We start from the raw sequence: 12,216 nt of genomic DNA, 5'->3' as shown, positions 1-12,216 counted from the left end.
AGTTTCTAATTGTGTGGTTATTGAATTTTGGATCAGTGAGTGATATTCCATTAATTAATAAATTGGGTAGTTGTGGGGTCATCAGATTATATGTTATTATATTTTTTAACTGATTAATAAATTGTTTTGGTAAGGCATTATATAATTTCATAAACTCAACTTTTGGGGGAAAGAATTGATATTTTGCACAGAATTGTACGTAGTTTAGCATGCAACCATTAACATCCATTAAGTGTATAATAGACCAAATATTCTTTTCCATCCAATCTTTGTAAAATAAGGATTTGTTTCGATGCAGGATGAATCTGTTATTCCATATGATAGAGCCGTGTGGCGAGTAGTTGTGTACATAGAGCATCTTCCAGTATAGTAATACTTGTTTATGGAACTCTGATAGTTTAATGGGCAATTTATGTATATTGAAATCAGCTAGAAGTACAAGTTTTAAACCACCTATTTTGTTAAAAATATAATTAGGGACACAATACCAAAATAGTTGAGAATTTTTAATCCAGAATCTTAAGAGTACCGTTAAGACATTCAAAGTCAATTACTTTCAGACCGCCATCTTTGATTTCTTTGATCATGTGACCTTTCCGTAGGTAGTGTGGCCCGTTTCTCCAAATAAAGTTCATGTTCATTTGATTAATAGTTTTAGTTAAACTATTTGGGACAGCAGTGCTACAAGTTGAATAAATTAATCTTGATAAACTTTCCATTTTTGATAAGTAAATCCGGCCTAAAATAGAAAGGTCTCGTTGGAGCCATAAGTTTAGTCTGGATTTACATTCTTTGATCTTTTTTTCATTAGTTACGGTTGATTCTTGGTTTTTGGTTATTACAGTACCCAAGTATTTAATTTCAGATTTAACTGGAATGCTAGATATTTCTTTTAGGGAAGTGTCATCAATAGCTATAAGCTCACATTTCTTTACGTTCAACATTAGACCTGAAGCCTCTGAAAAGGATTTAATTTTATCAGTTACAATTGGAACTTGCTTGTAATTTTTTAAGAAAACGGTGGTGTCATCTGCTAACTGGCTAATGATTAATTCTGTACCGAAAACATCTAATTTCTCAATGTCTTCACAGTTTTTAAGATAGATCGCTAACATTTCTGCAACTAAATTAAAGAGAAATGGGGAAATGGGACACCCTTGAGGAATTCCAACATCAATGTTAAATCTAGCTGTGGTGCCCTGAGGCAGTATTACACAACTATTAAACTTGAAAACTAAGAAAGTGTTTTGGTTAGTTTGCTAACTATTTAAATTTGATCTAAATATTGGTCTTGCAAACTATATATATTTAGTTTTAAGCTATAAATTTAGCTTGCCCTCTATTAGCTAAATATTTAGTTTCCTAGATGAATATTTAATTTGTAAATTAAATATTTGGCTTACTTACTAAATATTTAGATTAGAGGTAAATACTTCATTTTCTAGTTATTTAGTGTGAAGCTAAATATTCAATTTGAAAACTAAATATTACTAAAATTAATAAGCAAGCTAAATAAATGTTTTGCATAAAACTAATTATTAATTTGTAGCTAAATATTTAATTTCTAAACTATATTTAGTTTGCTAAAGTAGTTTGGAGCCAAACTTTTTTTTAGTTTGAAACTGTGACATATATAATTGCCTGAATAACGTGGTGAAAATATGACTGTAATTACAGGCCAAATAAACCACATTACTGTTAATCTTTCACTGTACCTTTACCAATGCCAGCCTGTATCTATGCTGCATCGTTTAATTTGTGGTACAGATTTATACCGTTAGCCGGACATGGTGGATGTTAACCTAGCTTCTCCCTTTCTTCCTGTTTTTCCACAGAAAGTCGTCCTGAGGCAGAAATCTGATCCTCTGCTGTCAGAGCTGACGTCTGACTGGCAGCTCATCAACCGGAGGTCACCACCACAGGACGAAGCGTCCTCTCATCCTCCATCCGGCGGATTTCAAGCCACTCTGGGATCATTCACCCGGTCTTTCCATGTTTTCCCCTCAAAAATTAAAGTTTCTCCCAATCAATCAATCAATCAAATTTTATTTGTATTGCACATTTCAGCAGCAAGGCATTTCAAAGTGCTTTATATAATTAAAATAAAAACAGCATGGGACATTGAACAAACAGTGAGAAAGAGAAAGACATTTAGATTAAAAACGATAAAAACATTAAAACCCCTTTTAGGCCTTCAGTTAAACGTTGTTTAACTGGGACTCTAACCCTCTGGGACTTTAGTCAAAAACACTGTTTGACAAGGACTCCAACCTCTAGGTTTTTAGTTAAACGTTGTTTAACTGGGACTCTAACCCTTTGGGACTTTAGTCAAAAACGCTGTTTGACAAGGACTCCAACCTCTAGGTTTTTAGTTAAACGTTGTTTAACTGGGACTCTAACCCTTTGGGACTTTAGTCAAAAACACTGTTTGACAAGGACTCCAACCTCTAGGTTTTTAGTTAAACGTTGTTTAACTGGGACTCTAACCCTTTGGGACTTTAGTCAAAAACACTGTTTGACAAGGACTCCACCTCTAGGTTTTTAGTTAAACGTTGTTTAACTGGGACTCTAACCCTTTGGGACTTTAGTCAAAAACACAGTTTGACAAAGACTCCAAACTCTAGGCTTTTAGTTGAACGCAGTCAACTGGAACTCTCCGGGGGGCTTTACATCATTAAAACGTAAACAGTGAGAAAGAGAAATAAAAAGAAATGAATAAATAGATAAAAAGTAAAGGTAAAAACATTAAAAACATCAAAAACCTCAAAACCCGCACTCTAACCCTAATTTAGCCATAAGCAACTTAAACAAGTTGAGATTTAAAGGCACCCAGTGTTTCAGCTGTTTTACAGTTTTCTGGAAGTTTGTTCCAGATTTGTGGTGCGTAGAAACTGAATTCTGCTTCTCCTCGTTTTGTTCTGGTTCTGCATGCAGAGCAGAACCAGAACCTGCAAGTCACTTTATGCTGCGGTGCTAAGAGTAAACAGGAGATCTCGCAAAGGGGCGATTCATAAACAAACAGTGAAGAGGCTGAGATGTTAGAGAATGAGAAAAGGTACAAAAATAAATAAGAAGGTGAGATTAAACATAAAAAATTATTTGGCTCTTCTGCTTGGTGCATCATCCTTGTCACTGATTCAAATGTAAAAAAAAAAATCTTAATTGCTAGATGTTAAATATTTTCCTTATGAACAAAACGAGCAATTAAGGCAAGATATGATATGTTTAAGGGGATCCTCCTCAGTGACTGTTCAAAATAGATCCAGCAGAGGCTTAGAGACAGTTTATAAATGTGACTGATGTGTTTAACTTCTGAAAAAATACCCTATAAACACTTGTACTAATTTGTTTGTTTATGGGTATTGTCATAGGTAAAATCTTTTATTTTTACACGTATGTATGAGTTGAAAAACAGGACAAATACAAAACTTAAATTTATGCACATTTATTGACTTGCATTCACAGATTTAAATGTCTACCATGCATTGTTTAATTGACAGTAGTCCCACCTTACACATAACTCCTTGTTTCCATAACAACTAAAACAAACAAGAACCTGACACAGGTTGTTTGACATCATCATGCCACCAATGTTCTCATCTATGATGTCATAAAGGTTCAAAAGATTATTATCATCATTTGGAATACAAGAATTTTCAGTTTGCCCTTCAGCTGCCTTTGGATCCACGTACAGAGAATTTCACACCCTTTCAAAATGATGCTAACAATCGGTTGGGGGATGGGCTACTTAGCCTCAAAAGGAGTGGAGAAACTTCTTGGTCATCATAAAGAAGAAGTTGCCGAAGACCGAGACGAGGATATCAGGTGGAGATATTTTGGGTTTGAGGAGTTAATTCCAGAGGACCAAAGCCACGTGGACGTTTCCGCCAACATCGCCAGTGGCATTTCAGGTGTTGTGACGAGATTAACAAGTTTCACCCCTGAAGACGCCGTGGCTTTGGAGACCATCTGTGCAATGAATTGGGACACTTGCTCTGAGGACACAGATGAAGAAAAAGATGACATGGACGCTTCCACCAACCTTGTCAGTGCCGCTTCAGGGGTATTGACACCTTTACCTGATTTTACCCCTGAAGACACCGTGGATCTTGCCACGGTGTCCAGATGTGAACTGGACTTAGAAACACGCCCTGAGGACGCAGATGAAGACCAAAGTGACATGGACGCTTCTGCCAACCTTGTTAGTGGCACTTCGGGTGTCTTGACAAGTTTGGCAACTTTTACGGATGAAGATCCTGTGGCTTTGGAAAGCATCTGTGGACTCCATTTGGAAACTTGTCCAGGGGACGCAGACACTGATGTCTGTACAAGTGTCGATGTTCCCCTTGATAAAATGGACCTGGCCGTTGAAACGAGCTGTGACGGCCAGGAAGATGCGATAAATTTAGAACCAGTCTATGAGGATCCATTGGTAGAAGAGGCTTCTTCTGTTGATGGAAACTCAGAAGACGGAGTTCAGAATTACGCAGACCATTTTGATGGCATGGACGCTGCAGATACGGACGTCGCCTCAAAGGAAATCCCTTCTTCTGACACAGCTGCTGATAATGTTGTGGCACATTTTGAAGAAGTTTCTGAGCATTCTTCAGAAAAACCATCTTCTTCAGAAATTCTCACAGAAGATGACATTGAATTCTTCAAAAATTATTACAGGAGGGTTATTTCCTTTAGGAGATCATCCATCCGGGGATATTTAAATTTGGAGAATTACGTGCCACCTTTAGAGAGAATTTCTGAGTGTTCAACATCAGAAGAATTGGATTCTGAAGAAAGCTCAGAACATGTTCAAATTGAGCCACAACATCATGAAAGCAATGATGTTGAAGAAGTGGATGTTTCCATTGACGAAGTCCCTTCTGAAAGCAGAAATGCCGGACATTTAAGATCACGTGTTTCCAAGTGGCTTCGTGAGCAAGGCAGTAGGTTGGCTAATCTCCTACCAAGGAGAAAAGCCAGCAAGTAGCAGTTCGCATTGGGCACCTTTTGTGGAGCTGTTGGAGGGGTGCTGGAGAGTGTCCCTCCAAGAGACTTCCTTGTTCTGCTGGGGGATTTCAACACTCACATGGGCACTCACAGTGAGACCTGGAGGCTTGTGGTTGAGAGGATCGGCCACCCTGATCTAAACCCGAGTAGTGTACTGTTATGTGACTTCTGTGCTCGTCATGGACTGTCCATAATGTACACCTTTTTCAAGCATACAGGTGTCCATATGTGCTCATAGCACAAGGACACTATGGCCACAGTTCTATGGTAGACTTTGTTGTTTCCCATCTGATCTGTGGCTGTATGTCTTGGACTCTTGGGTGAAGACAGGCAGAGCTGTCCACTGACCACTCCCTGGTTGGTATCCTCCCCAATCATCAGTCAACTTCCAGTCAAACCAGAGAGGCCCAAAAGTGTTGTGAGGATCCTGGCAGAGTCATCTGTGAAACAGAGCTTCAAATTTCACCTCTGGAAGAACTTGAACACATTTTGGAGAAAGTGGATAGAACATCGCCCCCAACTCCATTGTCAATGCGGCTTATCGGAGATGAGGCCACAAGATTTTCTGTGCCTGTTTTGGGGACAACCCTAAAATCAGCTCGTAGGCACCAGAAGGGAGGGATGCTCTCAAACCAAAGATAGAGAACTATCAGGACTTTTTGGACCGACTCCCTGGAAGCAGCTGATAGATACTGGCAGTCCAACTAGCATGCAGCTCGGGTGGTCGCTAAGGGAGAAACTCGGGTGTAGAGGAAGTTCCCAGAGCCCATGGAGAATGACTTGGACAGATCATCATAAATTGCGGTTTGAAGGTCATGAGGTTGACATAGTGGACCGATGACAAATACACCAAGTCCAGGCAGCACAGAGGCGAGAAGACTGCGGCGACAGGAGGCGAGAAGACTGCGGCGGACGGAGGCGAGAAGACTGTGGCGGACGGAGGCGAGAAGACTGCGGCGGACGGAGGCGAGAAGACTGCGGCGGACGGAGACGAGAAGACTGCGGCGGACGGAGACGAGAAGACTGCGGCGGACGGAGACGAGAAGACTGCGGCGGACGGAGGCGAGAAGACTGCGGCGGACGGAGGCGAGAAGACTGCGGCGGACGGGGACGAGGAGACTGCGGCGGACGGAGACGAGGAGACTGCGGCGGACGGAGACGAGGAGACTGCGGCGGACGGAGACGAGGAGACTGCGGCGGACAGAGGCGAGAAGACTGCGGCGGACGGGGTCGAGGAGACTGCGGCGGACGGAGACGAGGAGACTGCGGCGGACGGAGGCGAGGAGACTGCGGCAGCAGGAGGCGAGAAGACTGCGGCGGACGGAGACGAGAAGACTGCGGCGGACGGAGACGAGAAGACTGCTGCGGACGGAGACGAGAAGACTGCGGCGGACGGAGGCGAGAAGACTGCGGCGGCAGGAGGCGAGAAGACTGCGGCGGACGGAGGCGAGAAGACTGCGGCGGACGGGGACGAGGAGACTGCGGCGGACGGAGTCGAGGAGACTGCGGCGGATGGAGGAGAGAAGACTGCGGCGGCAGGAGGCGAGAAGACTGCGGCGGATGGAGACGAGAAGACAGACCAGAGACAGTCAAACTGCTTGGAAACCATGAGCAGAGATACTGAGGCTGGCAGAATGGCTGGGGATGGTGATGGAGAATTTGTAAAAAATAAAATAAATATATAAAGAATAATATATTTCTTATCAAAATATGTATTTATGCTTTTATTTCTTATCAAAAATATATGTATACACACAACATAATAAAAGATAAATATATAAATAAAAGAAATATATATCCGACATGTATAAATGAAATTATATATATATATACATACCTATATAATATATATATATATATATATATATATATATATATATATATATATAACGTATATATATAACGTAAAAGACTAATCTTTTACGTGTCATCCATAGCCGCGTTAACTTAGTGAAACATATAAATGTAGGTATTAATTTCGTGCTATGATCCACAGCAAATTGATCTGTATTCTCCAAGCTACGCAGACTCGTTGCCATAGCAACTGACAACAATGCCACTTGAGTTTTAGGATTTAACACCAAAAAACATTCAAGAATTTTTCACACAGAACAGAACATTTAGTTTGTTGTTGTATGTTTTAGGCTTCATGTTTTATTAATAAATAATTGCTGTGGTAGATTATCGGCTTCTACTTTACTGAATTATTTAAACATTAACTGTAGCCCACAAAACGCACATTTAAATAAAAAAACTAAACTAAAACATCTTATTGCTGTCTTACCTTTACGTGTCAATGAAATCCATGCGCCGCTAATTCTGCACAGGAATATCCGTTTATCCAAAGCCAAGTTTATCCTCGGCATGTCTTTTCTACTCCGTTTGAGAATCAAACTGTCTGGAAGTAAAACTTTCAGCTCCGGTGTTGGTTTTCCTTTAGTTATTATCTCCTGCTTCAATTAAAAATCCACTTTAGAAAACTGTTTAAGTTTAGAAATGTAGTCTTTCATGTTGGCGTCGGAAGAGAGAAGAAAACAAATATATTGCTGTACTTTACTTATTTACTGTGTGGCTAGCTCCATGGCTAGCTCACCGTGTCTTACTCTGCAGTTGTGCAGTCACTATATCTGGGAACATGAGCGCCCCCAGCGGTGAGGCAAGAGAACTGCCTGCCTCACCTCCAGTCTGTTCTCTGCCATTTCTTATCGCTCCTCCGCACACAAAACACGATACACACGCAGTTAGAGACAAAAAACACTGTACATTATTTACATAAGCGAAATTATGGAAAATCAGTTCATATATTAAATGTTTATTAGCCATTTTATTGCCGGTGTTATGCCCAGAAAAGCCCGCCTGCCCAAATTTGCATCCCCTGTCGCGGGAGCGCGCATCGCTCTAAGCTCTCGCATATTGACGAGGAAACGGATAAAAATATGACCGAAGAGGTAATTTTAAAGATATTTGTAACATTATCACGTTTCCTAACCATGTAATCCCTAATACGGTGGGTTTTATTTCGCAAATTATTTGAAATAAATACGGTTTTTACACTTTTATTGACACAATGAGTCGAACTTTTTTTCAGTCCGTGTCTGTTGTAAACGTTCTCCGCAAATGGTTTGAAATTCTCTGCTTTGTCTTTTGATATCATAATAGCTCAAAAGCATTACAACAGAGACCCATTATGTAGAACATTTTATATCATGCTTCACTTCTAGTCTGTTAATGTAGGAGGAAATGCAACTTAATTTATGAGCCTGAAAATATTTGCATCCGTCTTGTTGATAGGAAACTTATAGCATTAGCTCAGAGAACAAGTGTCATTACGTAGAAGAGATTAAATCATTTCAGCTCTTTATTTCCCCCAATTAGCACAGGGATGCATGTTTTGGCAATATAGATTTTGAGCCTGCCACAATATGCATCCCTTATCTATTCCCCTCAAATATTATCCTATCGATATAAAACATATACCAGCAGTTCTTGGAACTACTCAGATTATGTAGAATAAATTATTTCACTATTAACTCTTGAATTCTTTAAATTAGCACAGGGATGCTTTTTTGGGCAATATGGATTTCCAGCCTGCCAAAATATGCACCCCTCTCTATTCCCCTCAAATATTATCCAATTGATTTAAAACTTATAAGAGCAGTTCTTGGAGCTACTCTCATTATGTAGAAAAAGTTATTTCACTCTTAACTCTCTAATTCTTCAAATTAGCACAGGGATGCATTTTTGGGCAATATGGATTTCCAGCCTGCCAAAATATGCACCCCTCTCTATTCCCCTCAAATATTATCCAATTGATTTAAAACTTATAAGAGCAGTTCTTGGAGCTACTCTAATTATGTAGAAAAAGTTATTTCACTCTTAACTCTTCAATTCTTCAAATTAGCACTGGGATCCATATTGCCCAAAAATGCATCCCTGTGCTAACTTTGAGAAATAAAGAGTTAAAAGTAAAATAACTATTTCTACATAATGAGAGTAGCTCCAAGAACTGCTGGTATAAGTTTTAAATCAATAGGATAATATTTGAGGGGAATTTATAAGGGATGCATATTTTAGCAGGCTGGAAATCCATATTGCCCAAAAATGCATCCCTGTGCCAACTTTGAGAAATAAAGAGTTAAAAGTAAAATAACTATTTATACATAATGAGAGTAGCTCCAAGAACTGATGGTATAAGTTTTAAATCACTATAATAATATTTAAGGAGAATAGACAGGGGATGCGTATTTTGGCAGGCCATCCATATTGCCCAAAAACGCATCCCTGTGCTAATTTAAAGAATTCAAGAGTTAATAGTGAAATAACTTTTTCTACATAATCTGAGTAGTTCCAAGAACTGCTGGTATAAGTTTTATATCGATAGGATAATATTTGAGGGGAATAGATAAGGGATGCATATTGTGGCAGGCTCAAAATCTATATTGCCAAAACATGCATCCCTGTGCTAATTGGGGGAAATAAAGAGCTGAAATGATTTAATCTCTTCTACGTAATGACACTTGTTCTCTGAGCTAATGCTATAAGTTTCCTATCAACAAGACGGATGCAAATATTTTCAGGCTCATAAATTAAGTTGCATTTCCTCCTACATTAACAGACTAGAAGTGAAGCATGATATAAAATGTTCTACATAATGGGTCTCTGTTGTAATGCTTTTGAGCTATTATGATATCAAAAGACAAAGCAGAGAATTTCAAACCATTTGCGGAGAACGTTTACAACAGACACGGACTGAAAAAAAGTTCGACTCATTGTGTCAATAAAAGTGTAAAAACCGTATTTATTTCAAATACTTTGCGAAATAAAACCCACCGTATTAGGGATTACATGGTTAGGAAACGTGATAATGTTACAAATATCTTTAAAATTACCTCTTCGGTCATATTTTTATCCGTTTCCTCGTCAATATGCGAGAGCTTAGAGCGATGCGCGCTCCCGCGACAGGGGATGCAAATTTGGGCAGGCGGGCTTTTCTGGGCATAACACCGCCGTGTAAACGTGTCACACCAGCCGATAATTATTGACGAGTTTATTTGTTTTAAATATCTGAAATTAAATATTGAAATATCTGTCTTTCCCCTTTCATCCAGTTTTCACTTTATGCTGTTTTTCTCATTTTTAATGTTTTGATATAGGTCTTTAATTAAGTTAATAAAGTTTGCTCCAAAGCCTAGATGCTCAAGAACTGAGAATAAGAATTGGTGTTCCACCGAGTCAAAGGCCTTATAAAAGTCAAGGAAAAGGATAAAGCCATCATCTTTAATCATGTCTCTATATTCAATCAGGTCCTTTACCAGTCTAATGTTGTTGTGGATTGATCTTCCTTTTAAGAAGCCAGACTGTGATTCAGCAATAATGTTTGAGATTCCTGTTTGGAGACGCATGGTAAATATGTATGTTAGTAATTTATAATCTGAATTTCTGAGTGTAATTGGTCTTCTATTCTCAATCAATCTTGGGTCCTTGTCTGGTTTGGGGATACATATAATAAGTCCTTGTTTCATTGTAGTAGGTATAGTATGATTTTTAAAAATATCTGTAAAAACTTGATGTAGTAAAGATTTTATGTCTTCCCAAAAGTGTTTATAAAAGTTCCCTGTGAGTCCATCTGGACCTGGTGCTTTGTTTAATGATAAGCGATTAACAGCCTTATCAAGTTCTTCTATTGTAATATTGTTGTCACAAGTTTGTTTGAAATTATCTTCTATTTTAGGGATAAATGTTTCAATTTTTTTAAAAAAGGTAAGAGATTTTTGTTCTGAAAATTTGGAGGTATACAAGTTGTTATAGAATTTAAAAACCTCTGTTGATATTAAGTTTGTGTCATTGGTTTCAACATTATCTACTATTAAGGAGTTGATAGAATTGTGTTGTCTTCTTTTTTCCAAGTTACAAAAGTAAGCAGTGTTTTTTTCCTTCTCTGAGGGGAGAAGCTGTCTGTCTAATGTCAGCTTCTGACAATGTCAACTTCCATTAGACAGCTTCTACATGTCGCTACATGTTTTACATGTCGAAATTGATATGGCGACATGTAAAATCAGCAGCGCTTCGCTTTCACAGACGGTGGGACTTCGTCCAACTTTTAGCGTCACTTTAAAAGGAAAGCTTAAAGAAAGGTAAAATCTGTGGATGTGATGCTAGCTAAGCTAGCTGTACAGAGACACATGTTGCATCTGCGATGAAAAACAGTTGTCACTCATGAGCTGAATTATTGTGTGGAGGTTTTGACTGAGGTGTCGCAAATATGGGACAACGCTGGTACCAAAGTCTGCATTGATATGACATTCAGGAACGATGCGATTCTTCTGGACGGATCTTTACTGATTAAATTGATTTCAGCTCTAAGTATTTAATATCTAGATTTTTTTATGGGAAGGTAAATCTTTCAGATCAATTTGAGAAGTAATTTTGATAGGTAAAAATATTTTCTTTTGTGTCACATAGTGACACAAAAAAATGTTTGTGTCATTTTTGTGCTGGTCTTGACTTGGTCTTGGGTTGGTGGTCTTGACTACAACTCTGCTACGTGGCTCCTTGGTTCCATGTCCTCCCCCACCCACCTTCTTTCCCCTTTCTGTTGGATTTCTTTCAAAATAAAGGCCACTAGTGGCAAAAAAGTGAAATTCATGGTGTGTTAGGATAGGAGACCAGATGTTTCCATCTGTGGAATTATGATGCATAGAATCACATATCTAAGTCTAAACTATGTTACAGAGTAAACACAACATGCTTTATTTGTGGCATTGTTAATTAAAATGGCACATTTCTAATTTATTAAAATTAAATACGATCAGTTCACTTAATGATATTAGTGATTAGGTAATCCATTAAGCAAGTACTTTTACTTTTAATACTTAAGTATTTTTAAAAGCTAGTACTTTTTTACTTTTACTTAAGTACAAATGTTAATGGGGCTGCACAGTGGCACAGTTGGTAGAGCTGTTGCCTTGTAGCAAGAAGGTTCTGGGTTCGATCCCTGGCCCCGGTCTTTCTGCATGGAGTTTGCATGTTCTCCCTGTGCATGCGTGGGTTTTCTCCGGGTACTCCGGTTTCCTCCCACAGTCCAAAAACATGACTAGGTTAATTGGCCTCTCCAAATTGCCCCTAGGTGTGAGTGTGTGTGCATGGTTGTGTGTCCTGTGTGTCTCTGTGCTAGCATGCCTCTCACCTGGCATGCTAGCTGGAGATAGGCAC

This window comes from Poecilia reticulata, chromosome 2 (assembly GCF_904066995.2).
Source record: "Poecilia reticulata chromosome 2, P_reticulata-male-v2, whole genome shotgun sequence".
NCBI classification, from domain to species: Eukaryota; Metazoa; Chordata; class Actinopteri; order Cyprinodontiformes; family Poeciliidae; genus Poecilia; species Poecilia reticulata.
The sequence above is the reverse complement of the archived record's forward strand: the minus strand, read 5'-3'. Positions refer to the sequence as shown.